The 20,793-nt window shown below is 46.4% G+C and overlaps 2 long non-coding RNA genes across 3 annotated transcripts; both read left to right on the forward strand.

Moving 5' to 3' along the window:
- Positions 1–1,114: 1,114 nt before the first annotated feature.
- On the forward strand, positions 1,115–3,269 carry LOC129048900 (uncharacterized). Its single transcript, XR_008511579.1, has 3 exons — positions 1,115–1,242; positions 2,616–2,810; positions 3,136–3,269. It is a non-coding gene; the product is annotated as an uncharacterized LOC129048900 (long non-coding RNA).
- Positions 3,270–8,703: 5,434 nt separating this feature from the next.
- LOC129048899 (uncharacterized) lies at positions 8,704–16,198 on the forward strand. 2 transcript variants are annotated; one of them, XR_008511578.2, is made up of 3 exons: positions 8,704–9,032; positions 11,758–11,880; positions 15,696–16,198. It is a non-coding gene; the product is annotated as an uncharacterized LOC129048899 (long non-coding RNA). The 2 variants fall into 2 exon arrangements; XR_008511577.2 differs by having other exon boundaries at positions 11,761–11,880.
- The last annotated feature ends 4,595 nt before the right edge of the window (positions 16,199–20,793 follow it).

Raw genomic sequence — 20,793 nt, forward strand, 5'->3', positions numbered from 1 at the left:
TGACTTGGAGACTGCCGGTTTTGTTGGATCTGAGAGCAAGAAATGTCTCTCTCTCTAGAAGGTTCAGGTGCCAGATAAGTAACTCTGCCACTTGGGCCGCATCTCTTCACATCCTGCGGTGCCAGAGCTGCCCGTGGTAGAGAGGGATGCTGTGGAAACCGTGGAAAGCATCTGGAAAGAATGGATAGGGGATTCACGGTGTGGACGCAAGAACCAGGCAATATTGTCAGCAGCAGAGAATTGGTCACCACTGAAAAGTAGTTCATAGACAGACACTCATGCCTGGCACAGGACAACAGTGACTCCGTGGTAGAGCTGCCCATCTTGAGCTGGGCATCTCCAGGCTTGCCAAGCCAGAATGTTTGGCCGTAATGAAAACAATCCACTGAATGATGAAAATGGAACAGTCAGGAACATGCCTGAGCAGGTCCTAATGGTATAAACAGGTTACACAAACAGGTGGCCCAGATCCCACGTCACCCATCTCTGGCATCCCTCCCTCTCTCAGCTCACACTTCACCTGGCTAACAGAGGCTGGGATCCTCTGGGTCTCATTCATTGGCTTGATATATTGGAGCAAATAAAAAACTTGAAATATTGGCTTGATATATTGGAGCAAATAAAAAACGGATGCTGCCTCACTCCAAGCCGATCCAGCCAGCAGAGCTTCAGGCAAGCACCTGGTTATCCACTTAGGTAAGGATGTACACAGACTCTGGGCAATGGTAAGTGATTGGGCTGGTTCGTCAGAGACTTGGAAGGAACGAGATTGGAAGATCAGAAAAAAATGGCCTGGGAAAGAGTGAGTGGGAATGAGCAAATGGGAGTGAGCACGTTGTCTCACGTCAACACCACCCCTGGCCCCCTGAAATTGTCAACTGCAGATGAAGCACTGAAGAACCAGATAGAAAAGGTGACTCAGCCAGCAGAGCTCAGCCAGCCACTGCCCACAGCCACCTCTGCACTTGCACAATGAGTGTGTGCGAGGAGTCGCCATGGTAGCGGGTTGGGAGGCCATTCATAGGTTCACTCCATCTGTGCCTGGAGTCTGGCTCACAAAGGCTGATCCAGCTTCGGCTAAACACCTGCGTGTTCAGGAAAAGAGACTAACGCTAGGCCCTCATTATGGTGTTGTCCCTGGAGGAGACCAACTCGCTATGTGGCAGCAGCTTGATTACATTTAATTCCCCTACACTAGAGGGAGCAGCGAGCCATCTGGACCAGAATTGACCCCTACTCTAGGTAGGATTTTACCTTGCCTGACTGCAGGGCTCCAGCTAGTACCCTGGACTCACATGAGTCTGCGGACTCACGGAGTATCTAATTTGCCATTATGGGATTGCAAATAACATGGCCTTGAACTGAGAGAATCAAATTACAGCAAAAGAGTTGTGACGACGGGCAGGACCATAGGACCCACTAGGGCCTATGGAATGTTTGGGGAAGAAACCAGTTTGGGGAAGACACCCTAGGGCACTGGGACACTGAGTTGGAAGGTGCGATCTATACTTTGAACTAATGGCCACTCCATGGTGTGTGTCCCTGATAGTGAGAGGACCCAGGGGTTGGAAGTAGGGGTGGAAGCTCTCACCATCATCCCCAGGACTCCCTGGTGAATTTGTTTCCCATCTCCATGACTTCACGCTCTGCTTGGACTAGAGGTGTTATTTCCCGTTGGGGAAGGGGAATGCTTCACTGGGGACATGTTAAGGACTCCAGTTAGTAGGTGGCATTTGGTGAGGGTGGTTGCGTGCTGCCATGTGATAGGAGCAGGAAGGAGTTTGTCTGAAGACTGAGGAATTCGCCGCAGCCCCTCCTGGTACTTGGTATGGTAATAAGTCTGAACGGGCAACTGCAGCAACCATGGCCTCACAGGGTGTGGTGACTAGGGGCTCAGACACCTCAGAGATGAAATTTGCATCACCCCACTGGCAAGCCACCAAGACCAGCAGAAGTGCAGGCCCAGGGTACAGGGAATCCAGAATAGTTGGTAGAGGAAAGAGATAATGAATGTCAGGTATGGCCCTGGGACCCACTGAGGTGGCAGGGACTGCACTTTGTCCTGCTAATCTTCCTGTTGTATTTCTTTTTCTTTTTTTGAGACAGGGTCTCACTCTGTCGCCCAGGCTGCGGGAATGCAGTGGCGCCATCACAGCTCACTGCAGCCTCCACCTACTGTGCTCAAGTGATCCTCTCACCTCAGCCTCCCAAGTAGCTGGGACTACAGGTGTGCACCACCATGCCCAGCTAATTGTTTTATTTATTTAGTGGAGACTGGGGTTTCACTATGTTGCCCAGGCTCGTCTTGAGTTCTTGGGCTCAAGTGATCCTCCTGCCTCAGGCTTCCAAAGTGCTGGCACTACAGGCATGAACCACCACACCTGACCTGCCTGTTATTTTTTAGAAATTCTGATAGGCCACAACCTTGAAGAAGCAGGGATGGAGCAGAGTCAACTTTACTTGCAGCATGAGTGCATCTGAACTGTTCAAGGGATGAATGATGGCAGATGTTCCCTTAGGTGCCCCACCCAAGTCTCCTCAGCCCTCACTATTCCAGCATATGCTGGTGGCATCCTTTTCAAGTGTCTGTCTAAAGGCTCTGTCCCAATGCACAGGGAGAAGACTGGAAGTGCCTGGGAATTAATTCCCCTGCAACATCCTTGCAACATCAGCCAATGATGAAAAGAACTTGAAAGATAAATACCTCCAGATTTCTTGCCCCTTGACTGGAATAGCCCCCATGCATGTTCTGCACTGTCTCCAGAGTTCCTCTGCTTTGCATTCCTGTGGCTGACATTGACACTTGCTTGGTAATGCATCCATGGGCTTTCTTTATTTTCCTCTTTGGACTTTTACTGTATAGTGTCTACATTCCATTTCACCAATTCTCTCTTCAACTGTGTTCAATATGTTCTGCAGTCTATACATTGAGTCTTTAATATCAACAATAATACTTTCAGTTCTAGGAATTCTATTAGCTTTTTAAAAAATGTGCCTAGTTATGTTTGAAGTCTCATTTCTTACTCATGTTTTCAATCCATCTTTTATTTCTTTTAACAGTATAAATATAGTTGTTTAAAATGCTACATTCATTAATTCTGATACAGGAGCCTTTGGGCTTTGTTTTAATTTTAGCTATCCTAGAAGCTGACCCTGACACAAGTATTGTGTACAACTTGATTGTTTTCGTAGTCTTAGGAAGCACTAATAGAAGAATGGAGAAGTTTATAGAGGAAAAAAGAAGAAGAAATTATGGGCAAATGAACAGGTACACATGTGATGTGGATAAATCTTAACAAGATGTATAGACTGTATAAAATAGTAATATATTACTTATTTTGAAAGATTAAAAAAACAAACTAAAGCTAAGGCAACTTTTTGTAGTCACTGTAATTTGGTGATGAAATATAAGGTGGAATAAGGTGAACTGAAGGGTTCAAACGTCATTGAATTGTTTTTCATAAGCAAGTGGGTCCGTTATTAAACTATTGTCTCATTTCCAAACCAGCCTTCTGTATTCAGTTTTGTGATACTGGTGATGGAACTCTGCAAACATTTCTGCTTTGACAGCCACGTCCCTGTTAGGGTCTGCCAATAGGGGACACTAGAGAGAGACTAACAAGCTGGGCTGGAAGAAGGGACCTGCTCCTTCCAGTCGGCTTCCTGTTCTGATGAGCATCCTCCCAGCAGAGCTGCTTCACCCTGGCTGCAGCAGTTCCTGCAGCTGTGAAATCCAGCTTGCAGTTTTTTAGACATTTGCAAACCAATTTCATCTTGTCCCCTCTCTATCCCACAGATACACCAGCACCCGCCAGAGTTTCTCCTCAGAAGTCTGGGTCGCAAGCCCAGGGGGCCTCTCCTTTAATTACTAAGCTTTAATAATTCCAGCCTCTTCCCTTTGCTCCCTCAGCCCTGGGGGTGGCAGCTGCTGCCTGTGGTTGCTAATCCCTTGATAGGCTAAATTTCTCTTTTTTAACATTTTATTTACCTAGTTAACAACTGTCTACCTAGTTAACAATTATTTATATTAAATCCTCTTTGTTCAAATAGCTGGGGTGGTTCCTGTCTCTTGACTGTGTGCTGATGCAGCTTCAGAAATTAATAAATTTCTAAAAACTGGTAGAATACAGTACTGGAAAAGTAAAAACAGTACTTCTTAAAATAAAAGCACTGAGTGAACATAGGATAATTGTTTTGTAAGATTGAAATGGGAGAAGCCCTTACCAGCTATAACACAAAGAGGCCTAAAAGAAATAAAAAATGAAGAAATTTGACTACACAAATTAAAACATTTCTGGGCCAGGTGCAGTGGCTTATGCCCGGTACTTTGGGAGGCTGAGGTGAGAGGATTGCTTGAGCTCAGGAGTTTGAGACCAGCCTGGGCAACATAATGTCACCTGTCTCTACAAATAATGTTTTCAAAATTAGCTGGGCATGGTGATGTGCACCTGTGGTCCCAGTTATTCAGGAGACTGAGGTAGGAGGATCACCTGAGCCCAAAAAGTCAAGACTGCAGTGAGCCATGATTTCACCACTGCACTCCAGCCTGGGTGATAGAGATCCTGTATCAAAAAAAAAAAAAAAAAAAAGCTGAATGGGAAAACATGACTTTAAGTAAAATCAAAAACCGTCAAATTGGAGAAAATAAGTATAATTCATATTATAATCAAAGACTAATATGTAAAGAGCTTCTATAAATAAACAAGAAAGAGGCTAACCACCAAAAGAAAAAATGGGCAAAGGGGATCAGTAAACTATTCATTTAAAAAATACAAATAACTTTTTAAAAATAACCTTTTATATTTTGGAATAATTTTAGATTCACAGAAAAATTACAAAGATAGTACAAAGATTTCCTGTACACCTTTCTTTCAGTTCCCCTAATGTTAACATCTTACATAATAACTGTGGTATATTTGTCAAAATTAAGGTATTAGCATTAGCACATTTGTTACTATTAACCAAATTATAAGCTTTGTTCATATTTTACTAATTTTTCTCAATAATTCCCATCTCTGTCCCAGGCTCAAATCTAGAGTGCCACTCACATGTACGTGTCTCTTTGGTGTCCCCTGGTTGGTGACAGTATCTCCATCTGTCTTTGTTTATTATAACCTCGACAGTTTTGAAGAGTAGTGGGCGGGTATTTCGTAGAATGTCCCTCAATTTGGGATTGTCTGACTTTTTTCATGACTAGAGAGGGGATATGAGTTTAAGGGCTCCCTTCATCACATCATAGCAGGGTGTGTGTGTGGTGCTCATGTGGCATCATTGGTGATGTTGACCATCATCACGTGGTTTGGATGGTGTCTGCGGTTTCCTCCACGGTAAAGTTACTGTTGTTCCTTCCCATCTTCTATTCTTAGGAAGCCAACCACTAAATCCAGCCCACACTCAAGGGGAGGGGAATTAAACTTCACCATCTATGGGGCGGATATCTACATATATTTTTGGAATTCTTCTATAAGGAAGATTTGTCCCTTCTCCCCCCATTTATTTATTTATTCAATCATTCATTTATTTATATGTGGACTGACGTATATGTATTTATACGTGGACTTATGTATATTTATTTATATGTGACCTGATGGATATTTATTTATATGTGGACTGATGTATATTTATTTATATGTGGACTGATGTATATTTATTTATATGTGGACTGATGTATATTTATATGTGGGCTGATGTATATTTATTTATATGTAGACTGATGTGTATTATATGTGGGCCAATGTATATTTATTTATATGTGAACTGAGGTATATTTATTTATATGCAGGCTGATGCATATTTATTTATATGTGGACCGATGTATATTTATTTATATGTGGACTGATGTATATTTATTTAATATGTTGGGCTATAGTCCAGCACTACATTATTTATTTTGCTGCTCAAGTGGTTATTAGGCTGCTGGGAGCCTTTGCAGTTGGCTCCCATGAGCCTTTGACATACCCCCGTCACTGTGGGTTGTTCTGGTTTTATTGTGTTTTGAGTGTTTCCTTGCTTCCGACACTGAAAGATGCTCCAGGCTGATCTTGTATATTCCCTGCCCCAGACCTAGAATCAGCCATTTCTCCAAGCATCCCCAGTTCCTTTCACTGGAGAATGGCATTTCAAAACCAAGATCTGTATAAATTACTTTAAACATGAAAATATGCTCAACCTCACTTACAATAACAGAAATATCAATAAAGCTAGAATGATACTGTTATTCCCTAATAGATCAACAAAGAACCAAGATTTGATAGGATGTTCTGTTGGAAAAGCCAGGAGGTAAATAGGACTTCTCACTCTACGCTGCTCTAGGTAGATACGGCACAGCCTCAATGGAAAGCATTTGGCAACAGCTGTCAAAATTGAAATACACATATGCTTTGATATAGCAACCCCACTTCTACTGATCTGCTTGCTGCCTATGAAATAACGGGTAAAAGAAAGGGTTTTTATTGCAAAGTTGTTTATAAATTTCAAAGAACTATAAACAACATAAATATATATCAATAGAGAACCTGACATTTAGATTATGGTTCATCAAATTCAATGGAATACAATGCATTTGTAAAAATAAATGAGGAAGCTCTTATGCCAAATGATCTCTAAGACATTTTACTAAGGACAAGCTAAAACACACTTCAGACCTGAAGGAGTAAGGTTTGTCTAGGAAAAGCAATATATGAATATTTACACACATACATAATATATATTTCCGTATTCATATATACATATTTTACTTTATGTGCATAAACTTTACCTGGATGGACTCTCAGCTAATGAATAATATTAATTGCCTATGGGTGGCTGGCTGGGGGACAGGAGTAGAAGAAACAGTTTTCCTTGTAGACTTTTTATGCGTTTTGAACATTGAAACTTTTGAATGTATTACCTACCCTTTCATCAAAAAACAAATTAACGCTATGCCTCTAAATCATTCATGAGTCCATTGAGAAATCATAGTGGAAATTTTAAAATACTCGGAACTGAATGGTGGTGAAAATACTACCCACCAAAACTTGTGGGATGCAACCAAAGCAATACTTGTAGGGAAATTCGTAACCATAATGTTCTTATTTGTGAATAAAATAGGCTGAAAATGGATGGACATTCCAAACAAGGTCACTGAAAGAGAGGTGGCTCAGGTGGGTTTTTGCTTGTTTGTTTGTTTGTTTTAAGACAGGGTCTCACTCTGTCGCCCAGGCTGGAGTGCAGTGCCATGATCGTAGCTCACTGCAGCCTCAAACTCTTTTGCTCAAATAATCCTCCTGCCTCAGCCTCCTGAATAGCTGGGACTACAGGTTTGTGTCACCACACCCAGCCAATTTCTTAATTTTTTGTAGACATGGGGTCTCGTTATGTTACCCAGGTTGGTCTCAAACTCTTGGCCTCAAGTGATCCTCCCTTGACCTCCCAAACCACTGGGATTCCAGGCGTGAGCCACCACACCCAGCCAGTAAGGTTTAATCCTTTCTCCTAATAGTTTGAAGAGCTTGAAGTGTCCTTGGAGGTCAACGGGTACAACCCGCTTAATTCCTGGTTGGAGAACTGAAGCCAGAAGAAGTCTGGAGACTTCAATTCTGTCCCTACCTTCTCCTGATCTTTGAAGGTGTCCCTCATTCCTCCTGTGCTCAGTGGCACCCAATAGCAAGTGGTACCACATGCTCCATGGAAGGGTCTGAGATGCTGCACATTTAGGAATATGGCTAATGGGTTGATGTGCATTTCTGGCTGTGAGGAAACTGAGTATTCTGAGTACAGTGTGAGCTCAAGCTGGGATGTGAGTTTCTAGCAAATGATGGGGCAGATCTAGAACCCTGTTTCCTGGAGGAACAGGGGGCAGGAGCGGGCAGCAGAGGCTGATGCATTAACAAGCGCAGATTGCACTGCAGGGAGCAGGACCCCGAGACCATAACTGACCTCAGCCTCTGTGTTCAGCCCAGGCCCCTGCCTAGCCTGGCCACATCTGGGTCCTAGAAAGACCGTGAGTATCAACCTGAAAGAGCTATTCTTGAAAACCTTCCAGGCACATAGGGCTTAAGGCATAGCCTGAGCCCTTCAGCAAACGATAGAGATGAGCCTTCTCCCCATCTGCCACCCAGGGCACTCGGAGACAGACGCCAGGGGCTGGGCCAAGGGGACGGCTTTGTCCAGCAAAGACCAGCGCTGGTGTGCCAAACATCAGCAGTGTTGGTGCCCATCAGATGCCAGCTGGCAGCTGCCTGGGCCTGAGCACAGGTCGGACACCCACAGATATATGGGGGGGATTGAGAGAACCTTGCAGGGAGCCGAGACCCCAACTGAGGATGGGGGCAATACCATAGCAGGCATTACCAGATTATTATTGGTGCCCATAGGCTGGAGATGCCTGGGGCTGCACCGGCTGTACAAGCAAACACTGGAAGCATATGAAGCACATAGAGCAGCCTCCGAGCCCAGCTCAATTCCCCCACCCAGCAACTCCAGTCTCATGAAAACACAGGGCAATTGAGACACGCTCAAAGAATAAAGAATACAACGCTTGTGATTTACAGTAGAGACAAGTTCACACATAAAAGGTTACTTTAGTCCTGAATTTAAAATTTACGCTTGTTCCAAAAAGTACACATTTGCAAGTATTTTCACTTTAGAATATTATAAAAACTATTTCCTGAGGACTTAAAGATTTCTATTTTGAATTACAGAAGGCAAAGTGGAAGAAGTTGCTATCTGAAAATTGAAATAAATGTCAGCTGAGTGGTGCGAACAGCAGAGACATGATTTTATGGGCAAAACGGATTTCTTAAGGCAATATCAAAAGGCCTGAGTTGAGTAGTTACTTTGAATATTCTAATTTCAAAGAAATTTGCCTCCTCTTTACTGAAACGCTTCGCATTGTCACAGCACACTGGCACAAAAACGCTTCACTACATGCACGTTATTAAGCAATTTTTTTGTTGTTGTTTGTTGCCTGTAAATCTGCCAAACCGATTTCCAGAAGTTGATGGAGCCACCGTCCACTGTTGCCTGGGATCGGCAGGACACCAAAACTCCAGGTCAGAGAGAGGGCTGGGTGCATCTCAGGGAGATCTCCCTCCCAGGGACAGGGAGAGGGTCAGCACGCACATCCACAAACAGCCAGGCAGTGCCTCTCCGGGGTCCTGAGAACTCTCTCAAAAGCAGAAATAGTGTGATGGTTGACCAGGCTGTCTCTGCTGCCTAATGCACCCCTTGGGGTCCCTGCAACAGAAACAAGGGATTCCCTTCCAGAAATATGTTGGCCAAACCATTTCATTCATGGTTACAAGAAGCTCCAGAAAACCACTCTCCCAAATGCCAAACCACCCGCAGTGGAGGACAGCATGAACAAAAGGATGTCTCCAGTGTGGGTCAGCTCCTCTGTCTCACCAGGAATCCTCAGACCCAGCTGGTCAGGGTGCAAACTGGCTTCTCAGTTTGGAGAACAGTTTGGTCCTATCTGGTAAAATAAAAATGTACATATCCTCCTCCCTCAATTCTCTTCCAGACTCCGTCCCTTAGAGATGCCCCCACTCCCAACACACACAGACACACAATGTTCATGATTTAATTTTAAAAAATGGAAACATCTGAGTGCCCATCAATAGGAGAGTGGATACATAAAATGTGATGCCTTCAAAGCGTGGAATATTACACAGCCAGGAAGATGAATGAACTAAAGCTGCTGGCCTCTGCATGGATGCATCTCAAAAACATACAGCTGCATGAAACAGGCCCATGTCTGGATCAAATAATGCTATTCCTATAAAATTCAAGAACGTACAAGACTATACCTATACCATATGTTGTTTTTGAGGACCTTCATGTGTAGTGAAAGTTGCAATCCTGCCTGGGGCGGGTACAGCAGGGACCCCTCATAGGAGCCTGCCGAGCCCCCCAAGCATGGAAATAAAGGAAAATCTTGAATTCCTTCAAGGGAAATTCCCCGCATCTAGCTAGCCTTGAGAAGTAAACGAGCAACTTCATTGATAAACAAGACCGTAACGGTAGCTTAAAGCGATGCCTGCCCAAATAAGTTAGTGCCACGAGAGGTTTGGTTTCCTATAGAAATGAAATATAACATCCTGACCTATGTCCCTGAGTTGTTTTTCAGAAGCCCAGATCCCCACTAAATGGCAAATGCCATCCGCTGCCATGTAGACTTAGACCAGGGGGACTGAGGCCTGAATTCTGACTGCTGTTTTTTGTTCTAAATTTCTTCCTGAGGGCACAGCCACAGGCCAGACCTTAACATTTCTTTCTACTGACCTCAAGTGTTTTTTGTTTTGTTTTGTTTTGTTTGTTTTTCTTTTTTTGAGACAGAGTTTCGCTCTTGTTGCCCAGGCTGGAGTGCAATGGTGCAATCTCGGCTCACCAAAACGTCCGCCTCCTGGGTTCAAGTGATTCTCCTGCCTCAGCCGCCGGAGTAGCTAGGATTACAGGCATGCACCACCATGCCCAGCTAATTTTGTATTTTTAGTAGAGATGGGGTTTCTCCATGTTGGTCGGGCTGGTCTCGAACACCCGACCTCAGGTGATCCGCCTGCCTCAGCCTCCCAAAGTGCTGGGATTACAGGCATGAGCCATTGTGCCCGGCCCTGACCCCAAGTTTTTAGACAAAGCTTTGCTTCCTTAACCAATCACAAATCAAAAATCTTTGAATCCGCCTATGACCTATAAGCCTCTGCTTCAAGATATTCCTCCTCTTTAGGCCAAACCAAGGTAGAACCTCCATGTACTGATACGATTTTGCTTGTAACTTCTGCTTTCCTGAAATTTACCTCTGCCTTTACAACCCTTGTGTGTAGGTCGTCAGGGAGGTTGGAAGCTCCCGACTGGCACCCAGTAAACAAACACCCTCCTTCCTCTCACCTCAAAACCTCCGTGTAGATATTTGGCTTACTGTGCTGGGCTAACAGACTCGCGTTCAGTTTGGTAACAATGACGCTAATAGGGTAGAGCAAATCCCTTGGGAAGGAAGGGGATGGGAGCCAGAGGACACATGGGGATTTCAGGATAAGTCAGGGGAAGTCAGAACCTCTGCTTTCTTCGGTAGGGTGACAGCACATGGATATTCCTTGTATTCGTTATCTCCTCCTCCTCCTCCTCCTCTTCTCCTTCTCCTTCTCCTTCTTCTTCTTCAGATGGAGTCTCGCTCTGTCACCCAGGCTGGCATGCAGTGGTGTGATCTCGGCTCACTGCAACCTCTGCCTCCCAGGTTCAAGCAATTCTCCGGCCTCAGCCTCCTGAGTAGCTGGGATTACAGGCATGCGCCACCACGCCTGGCTAATTTTTGTTTTTTTGTTTTCTGTTTTTTGAGGGGTAGTTTTTTGAGACAGAGTCTCGCTCTGTCACCCAGGCTGGAGTGCAGTGGCACAATCTCGGCTCACTGCAAGCTCAGCCTCCTGGGTTCACGCCGTTCTCCTGCCTCAGCCTCCTAAGTAGCTGGGACTACAGGCGCCCATCACCACAGCTGGCTAATTTTTTGTATTTTTAGTAGAGACGGGGTTTTACTGTGTTAGCCAGGATGGAGTCGATCTCCTGACCTCGTGATCTGCCCACCTCAGCCTCCCAAAGTGGTGGGATTACAGGCGTAAGCCACCACGCCCAGCCCATCCTTGCTTCTTCTTATGCATAAATTTTTTTTTGCTTGAAATATTCCACTGAGAAACAACAACCAAAGGGTGGAAACCACCCAAAAGTCCATTGATGGATGAACGGATAAACATGATGTGTGAAAATGTTGCCTCAATTTGTTTTCAGCAGGAAAGGGGAGACACCCAGTCAAGGAAATGATCACCGTGAAGAGGGAAGCTTGTCCTCACCCTAGAAACAGGATCACGGCCGGCCACCCAGGGCCACGTGGGGAATCACCAGGGCTGTCAGGTGAGAGAGTGGCCCATGGCCCTTACTGGGGTTTTCATGGGATAGAATGGGCGTGGCGGGGCAGGTGTGCTAAGTTTCAATTGGATGGTTTGAATAATTTTGGTGAACTCTGGAGTATAGGGCCAGTCCCTACTTGTCCAGGACCTGACCCTGGGGTGACTTAGGCCAGGGGGATTATTGGCTCGGTGTGTGAATTTGTGATAAAGGAGGCGGCTGGGAATGTGGGCTCCGGGTTGGTTGGTCTGCATGTCAAAGGTGTGTTGCAGGCAGGGGAGTCATTTGCTAGCTCTAGGACTTAGCTAGCTCTGGAGGGGGCAGACTCTCCAGGATCAAGGATCCCAATGCCAGAGCAACGAGAACACAGAAAATGAGAAAACATAGTCAATACAGGGGCATCTACAGATGATAGAATATTATTCAACCTTAAAAAGGAAAGAAATTCAGGCTGCAGCACAGACGAATCTTGAAGACATTATGCAAAGTGAAATAAGCCAGTCACAAAAGGACAAATCTGTATAATTCCACACATAGGAAGTGCCTGGAGTGCCCAAATTCATACAGACAGAAAGAATAGCATTTCCCAGGGGCTGGAGAAGGAGGAGCAGAGAGTATTTAATGGACAGAGCTTCAGTTTGGAAAGATGAAGCATTCTGGAACTGGGTGGTGGCGATGGCTGCACAGCCATGTCAATGGACTAAATGCCGCTGAATCATATGTTTAAAAATGGTAAAATGGTACATTTGATGCTATGTATATTTTACCACCATAAAAACAATACTAAATGTTAAAAGACTTCTTTCCCTTGCAAAAATGTATGTGATTCCTTTTGGCTATTCTCAGCTGACTCTTTTACATGTAAGTGGGATATTTTTGGGAAGTCCTAAATTTTTCAGAATATATTAGATAAAACACACTGATAAAAACAGAACAAAGCCATAAAATAACAGAGGTTTGCAGGAGTTATTTATAAGGTCGAGGTGACCAGTGTGAGTCAGGAACTGGAAGCAGAGGCTGAGGTTTTCATGCCTTTTTCCTGACAATAGGGACTTCTGGGACCCCAGGTGATGAAGGGGTGGCCCTTCTGCAGCTCTGTACTGAACACACAGAGATGCACACAGCAGCAGTGCACGACTCCATGCGCTCTGACCACTCCATGCCAGGGCTGGGCTCTGCTCCAGGGAGTCTCGAGGCGGACTCAGGCTTGGTTGCAGCCCTCAGGCAAGAAAGCACACACCGTAGCTTTGCCGAGGGATATTCAAAAAACACAGACCGTGTTAAGGGGTCCAAGGGGAGACACAGAGCAGGAGAAAAGGGCTCCTGTAGGAGAGAGGGCTGGAAAGAGCATCGAGGAGAAGGCACTTTTGAAAGGTCCTCCACATCTACAGCCGTACCACCCTGAACGCGCCTAATTTCATCTGTCTGGTCTCAGAAAGGACCACTGAGAGGTGGAGGCTGGCTCCAGCAATTGGGACAGGAGACGACTGCAAACTGGGTCACACGGCATCTGCACGGTCGTGGGACAGGATCGCACACAGCCGACTCAGAGAGGGTGAACAGTTAGGTCTCAAGGCGGAGAACAGCTCAGCAAGAGATGAAGCTGGACAAATAAATTGGTGGGAATGAAAGGGACCCCATGAACAAGCTCCTGAAGCTAGAAAGACCTCGTCAGAGCAGAGTCATCAGTGGCGTGACACTCCAATTCTCCGTCAAGCATGGGAAGAGGAAGCTGAGGGCCCCATGGTGGATAAAACCCACAAAATCACACAAATAGATGCAAACCTCCAACTGCGGCCATGCGGCCATTGCTACAGAGTGGAAGTTCAGGTTCTCAGGAGAACAAGGTTGACAGGGGGCTTTGGTGCGGCCAGGGAGGTCAGAGACACTCCCTAAGGCAGCGATCCATGAGCCAAAGGCCTCAGCATGAGTAGAAATTAACAAGTGAGGAGGAGGCCAGCGAGTTCCCAGCAGAAGGGACGGCGTATGCCAAGGCCCTGTGGATGGTCTCATGGCTTCAGACGCTGGCCACACCTGGTGACTCCCAGAAGCGCACCTCCAGCCCAACCCCACCCCACACACCCCCAGACCCCAGATTCATTACCAATGGTCTACCTGACGTCGCCACTGGAATGTCTAACGGGCACTTCACACTCAAGGAGTCCAGTCCTTGATCCCCCGAACCCCTGCTGCCCCTTATCTTTCCATCTCAATCATGGTGGCACCATCCACCCGGCGGCAGATAACCTGATATGATCCTTAAAGTCTCCCTTTTCTTCTCCCTGCCACCTTAGCAAGATACCCCTGAAAGCCAGGAGTGTCTGGGAGCCTGCAGCTGACTGCTGCAGCCCTGAGAGAGCCCAGCTGCCTTGCTTCGAGGTGGGATGAGCTCTGGGACATTGTTAAGGCTGCAGAGTGTCCTGCGGGATCTGGCTGGGGCTCAGCTCTCACCTGAGACTGCACTTTTGCGTGGCTTCCTCCTGATCCTGCTTCCCCCTGTGAGGAAGGTTACTCTACCACTTGCATGAGCCGGGTGAGACGGAACGCTCACACTGTCAATTAAGAAAAGCAACTTTATTATTCGCGGATCGGCATCAGGAGACAGCAGGAGCCTAGGGTCCCTGCCCCCTGACAAGGCTCAGGCAAGCTGGCCAGGGTGGGTGGAGTCCATCTGCACATGCCCTAGGCAGCACCACAGCCGAGGGACACCAAAAGATGCTCCACTCTAGGTTTTATACCTAGGGGAAGTTGACTCACTGAGCTCAACTGTTGCAGGACATCTTGTTCTAGTAGGGACAGGGAGAGACCCTGGACTGTTCCGGCCAGTTCCTTCTTATCTCAAGATATTGCACTCCAGCACAATCAACAGTTATTCTGAAAATGACAAGCAAGAAAGTGGGGAAGAGCTGGGTGGCCAAGGCTATCTGGGATTTGTCCTGCATGGCCACTCTCCTTCCCATTTGTCCTGCAAACACTTTAATAAATCCTTTGCACGTGAGTCCCATCTCCTGGTTTGCCTCTGTGACAATCTAAAAACCCCTCATCTGATCTATTACCAAATCTTATGCTCCATCTCTGAGATATTTCTTGAATCTGTCCACTTCTTCCTGCCTCCATGGCCAGCACCCTGATGCAGAGAAACTATCAGTAAACAACTGCCGTGGCCTCCTCAAGGGTCTCGATGACTTCCCTCTTCCTCCTCCACATTCCCCACCGAATCATGCCACTCCCTGAAAGAAACCACTGCTCTCACTGCAGGTCGGCCAGGATGGCCTGCCTAGGTTCCTCTGATGCCCCCTCTGCCATGGCAGCATCTGGCCTGTCACAGTCATTGCAGCATCCCCCGGCTCAGTGTCTGGAAAGAATGAATTCAGCCCAAATGACCCTTAAAGAAGTACCCTTTAATTCCCTCTAAAGCTGAGGGGGCCAGAGGCTGCATAGAGGGCCAGTGCAGAGTGGGCCGGCCACCAAGCCAGCTTCCTTAGAGTGCATGACCCCCTGGTCAATATTTGGTTGAAAGAGGAGGGTGATGTGACGGTGAAGTTTATGTGTCAACTTGACTGGGCCACAGGATGCCCAGGTAGCTGGCTAAGCGTCATTTCTGGGTGTGTACATAAAAGTGTTTCCAGAAGAGATGAGCATTTGAATCGGTGAGCTGAGGATAGCAGACGGTCTCCCCAGTGTGGGTGGGCATCATACAACCTGTTAAGGGCCTGATGAGAACAAAAAGGCAAAGGAAGGTTGAATTCCCTCTCTGCCTGACTGCTTGAGCTGGAACATCAATCTTCTGTCCTTGGTGGTCCTGATTCTCACCCCTTCAGACTCAGACTGGAATCTGCACCATTGACCATCGAGCTCTCAGGCCTTCGAACTACACCACCAGCTCTCCTGGGTCTCCAGCTTCTGGACTTCCAGCTCTACCAGGTCTCCAGCTTCTGGGACTTCAGCTCTCCTGGGTCTCTAGCTCTCCTGGGTCTCCGGCACTCCTGGGTCTCCAGCTTCTGGGTTTCCAGCTCTACCAGGTCTCCAGCTTCTGGGACTTCAGCTCTCCTGGATCTCCAGCTCTCCTGGGTCTCTAGCTCTCCTGGGTTTCCGGCACTCCTGGGTCTCCAGCTTCTGGGTTTCAAGCTCTACTGGGTCTCCAGCTTCTGGGTCTTCAGCTCTTCTGGGTCTCCAGCTCTTCAGGGTCTCCAGCTTTCCTGGGTCTCCAGTTTGCAAACAACAGACTGTGAGACCTCTTGGCCTCCATAATCACATGAGCCAGTACCTTCTAATACATCTCTCAGCTAGATGATAGACAGTTAGATAGAGATACAGATCTAGATCATACACGTAGATATTGTGATAGTTAATTTTTGGTGTCAACCTGACAAAATTATGGAATATGAAACAGCTGGTAAAGCATGATTTCTGGGTGTGTCTGGGGATGTTTCTGGAAGAGACTGGCATTTGAATCAGTAAGCTGAGTAAGGAACATCCACTCTTACTCAGTGTGCGGGGAGCACCATCCACTTGGCTGAGGGCCAGGACAGATGAAAAGGCTTGGGAAGGTCCAATTTGCTCGCTCTCTTTCTCCTGGAACTGGGACACCCTTCTTCTCCTGCTCTTGGACATCACAACTATAGGTTCTCTGACCTTTGGACTCTGAGACTTGTACCAACAGATCCCCGTTTCTCAGGCCTCTGGCTCCTACTGAAAGTTACCCCATTGGCCCCCTGGTTCTCAGACTTTTGTGCCTGGACTGAGCCACACTACCAGCTTCCCTGCTTCTCCTGTTTGCAGATGGCATATTGCAGGGCTTCTCAACTTTTGATTACCTGAGCCAGTTCCCCTAATAACGCTCCTCTCCTATCTATCTATCTATCTATCTATCTATCTATCTATCTATCTATCTTTATCCATCTATCCATCTATGTATATTATGTGCACATCTATCATCTATCTATATCCCATTGGTTCTGTTTCTCTGGAAAATCCTGATTAATATAGATATAGACATAGACGCAGACATAGACACTGACATAGACACAGACAGACACAGACACAGACATAGACACAGACACAGACACAGATACAGACACAGATACAGACATAGACGCAGACATAGACACAGACATAGACGCAGACATAGACACAGACACAGACATAGACACAGACACAGACACAGATACAGACATAGACGCAGACATAGACACAGACACAGACATAGACACAGACACAGACACAGACACAGATACAGACATAGATGCAGACATAGACACAGACACAGACATAGACACAGACACAGATACAGATACAGACACAGGCACAGACACAGATACAGACATAGACGCAGACATAGACACAGACATAGACACAGACACAGACACAGGCACAGACATAGACACAGACACAGACACAGATATAGACACAGACATAGATGCAGACGCAGACACAGAAACAGACAGACGCAGACGCAGACACACATAGATGCAGATGCAGACGCAGACGTAGGCACAGACGCAGACACAGACACAGATGCAGACACAGACAGACGCAGATGCAGACGCAGACACAGACGTAGACAGACATAGACACAGACACAGACACAGACCTAGATCCAGATGCAGACGCAGACGCAGACAGACACAGACACAGACACAGACACAGATACAGACATAGACGCAGACATAGACACAGACACAGACATAGACACAGACACAGATACAGATGCAGACACAGGCACAGACACAGACAGACATAGACACAGACACAGACACAGACCCAGATCCAGATGCAGACGCAGACGCAGACAGACACAGACACAGACACAGACACAGATACAGACATAGACGCAGACATAGACACAGACACAGACATAGACACAGACACAGATACAGATGCAGACACAGGCACAGACACAGACAGACATAGACACAGACACAGACACAGATACAGACATAGACACAGACACAGACACAGATAGACACAGACATAGACAGACACAGACATAGATGCAGACATAGACACAGACACAGACACAGGCACAGACATAGACACAGACACAGACACAGATATAGACACAGACATAGACGCAGACACAGACACAGACGTAGGCACAGACGCAGACACAGACACAGATGCAGACACAGACAGACGCAGATGCAGACGCAGACACAGACGCAGACAGACATAGACACAGACACAGACACAGACCCAGATCCAGATGCAGACGCAGACGCAGACGCAGACAGACACAGACGCACATACATAGAGCGAGATGGAGATGCAGACACAGACGTAGACATAGACACAGATCTCCCATGCTGGTTCTGTTTCTCTGCAGAACTGTAATGTGATGGGGAAGGTCCATGAAGCCCCTGAAAACTGCACGCAACATTTCACCTGCATGTACACTCTGTGTCTTCTACTGTCCGATAGCTTCCATCAGGTCTTCAAAGGGCTCACAATCCTCCATATAAAAGGAAGTAATCCACATGGGAGAGGGTCAAGAAAAATGTCCCATCATGTGTTGGCCGGTATTGCTCTCTAGGCAGAGAAATTAGAATGTTATTTGATATATTTGGTTTTTAGTTATTTATTCATTTATTCAACTAAAATGTAGTGATCACTAAAACATGCCTGGCTCTGTGGTGTTCACTGCAATTGAGACTATGAGCTCTGGTGTCAGACTGCCTGGGTTCAAATCCTGGCACTGACATTTACTGGCTGTGTGATCTTAGACGAGTTGCTTAGCCTCTCTGTGCCTAGGGTTCCTTATTTGTAAAATGGGTTTATTAAAACTTTCTCCAAGGGTTGTTGGGAAAATGTAAAGTACTTGAAACAATGCCTGGCACAGAGTAAGTACTCAATAAATATCAGCCAGGCTTCATTAATTTAATTCATCAAGTAAAAATGTACTGAGCACCTAGTATGTGACAGGCATTGTTCCAGGTGCTTGGGATATACCTGTGAAGAAAATGGTACAAATCTCTATGCCTGTGGAGCTGACGTAAACATAGACACAGTCTAACGGGGGAGACGGGAATAGAAAATAACCATAATCCGGAAGTAAATTACCTAGCTTGCAGGAAGCTGGTAAATGCTATAGGAACAAGACTAAGCGGAGTAGCTGGGAGGGGATCAGGAGTGGTCGGAAGTGCAATCACAAGTGGGGCAGTCAAGATCAGTGTCGTCAAGAAGGTCGTGTATGAGTAAAGACTCAGTGGTGAGGGAGTCAGCCACACAGATTCTGGGAAAATGCATCCCAGCAGAGGAGAGAGGCAGTGCAAAGGTCGCAAGGTGGGAGGTGTGGTCGATGAACAGCAGGAAGACAGGTGGGAGGTGGCAGAGTCATGGGTAGTAGGAGGAGACGAGGTTAGCATTCCACACCCCAGTGCACTGGACAGATGGCAAAACGGAAACAAAGATGGAATCAACTTTTTCCCTTTTTATGTGTTTTCCAAATTTTCTTTAATAGGCATTTTTAAGCTGGGCAAGGTGGCTCACTCCTATAATCCCAGTACTTTCAGAGGCTGAAGCGAGAGGATCGCTTGAGGTCAGGAGTTCAAGACCAGCCTGGGCAACATAGGGAGACCCTTGTCTCCACAAAAAATTTTAAAAATTAGCCAGTCATAGTGGAGCATGTCTGTGGTCCCAGCTACTTGGGAGGCTGAGGTGGGAGGATGGCTTGAGCCTGGGAGTTCAAGGCTGCAGTGAACAAAGATTGAGCCACCGTACTCCAGCCTGGGTGACAGAGTAAGACCCTGTTTCAAAAAAATATATATATATATATATTTGACATATACATATATGTCAAAGCTTGGTAAAGGAAATCTTTTTGCAATAAAAGAAGTTTTGGAGTTGTGGAACAAAACTTTCAATATCCTCTAATATCGTCCTTTACTTTAGCCTTTTCAGGAATTTAGGATCTGGGACACAGGGCATTATGTGGTGTGGGCTCCTGAGCAGCACAGGCTTCTGTCCTCTCTCCCTTACCCACAAGCAGGCCCAGCTGGCCCCGGGAGCCTTTAGGGCAAAGGTCCCCAGTCCCTGGGCCACAGACTGGTACCAGTCCATGGCCTGTTAGGAACCAAGCCACACAGCAGGAGATGAGCGGCTGGTGAGCTAGTGAAGCTTCATCTGTACTTATGGCCGCTTCCCCGTTGCTCACATGACCACCAGAGCGCCACTCAAGTCAGATCAGCGCCGGCATTAGATTCTCGTAGGAGCACGAACTGTCTTGCGAACTGCGCACAGAAGGGATCTAGGCTGTGCTCTCCTTATGAGAACCCAATGCCTAATGATCTGTCGCCGTCGCATTGCAGGAAAACAAGCTCAGGGCTCCTACTGACTCTACATTATGGTGAGTGGTATAATTACTTCCTTATATATTACAATGTAATAATAATAGAAATAAAGTGCACAATAAATGAAATGCCCTTGAATCATCCTGAAACCACCCCCACCCCCATCCCCCACCATCTGGAAAATGTGCCTTCCTCCAAACCAGTTCCTGGTGCCAAACCAGTCCCTGGTGCTAAAAAGGTTGGGGAGCACCGCTTTAGGGGCCTCACAAGAGATTAGTCCTGAAGACGCAGTTGGGGTCACGTGGCCTGAGTCCGCCCATCACAGGGCTGGCCCCGGGTGCCATTTTGAGAGAGTGCTCCTTCCTTAACTCCTCCTGGTGGGGCTAGAATTTGGTGGATTGGGTGTTTATTTGATGAGGTTGCAGCATTTGGGTCTAATTTAAAACTTAGGATGTTCTTTAAATGTTTCCTTTCTTCTCCGGTTCATTTCCATGATGCTATGCCACCAAAGGGGAGCCTCTAAGGGATTTTCCTTCCAAAATGTTGTATTTTGCTGGAATTTTGCAATTTCTTTGTTAAAGAATCCACCCACTCTTCCATTGCTCTGCATTCTTTATGAAAGGACGTATAC

The sequence above is a fragment of the Pongo abelii genome, chromosome 9 (genome assembly GCF_028885655.2).
Source record: "Pongo abelii isolate AG06213 chromosome 9, NHGRI_mPonAbe1-v2.0_pri, whole genome shotgun sequence".
Lineage (NCBI taxonomy): Eukaryota > Metazoa > Chordata > Mammalia > Primates > Hominidae > Pongo > Pongo abelii.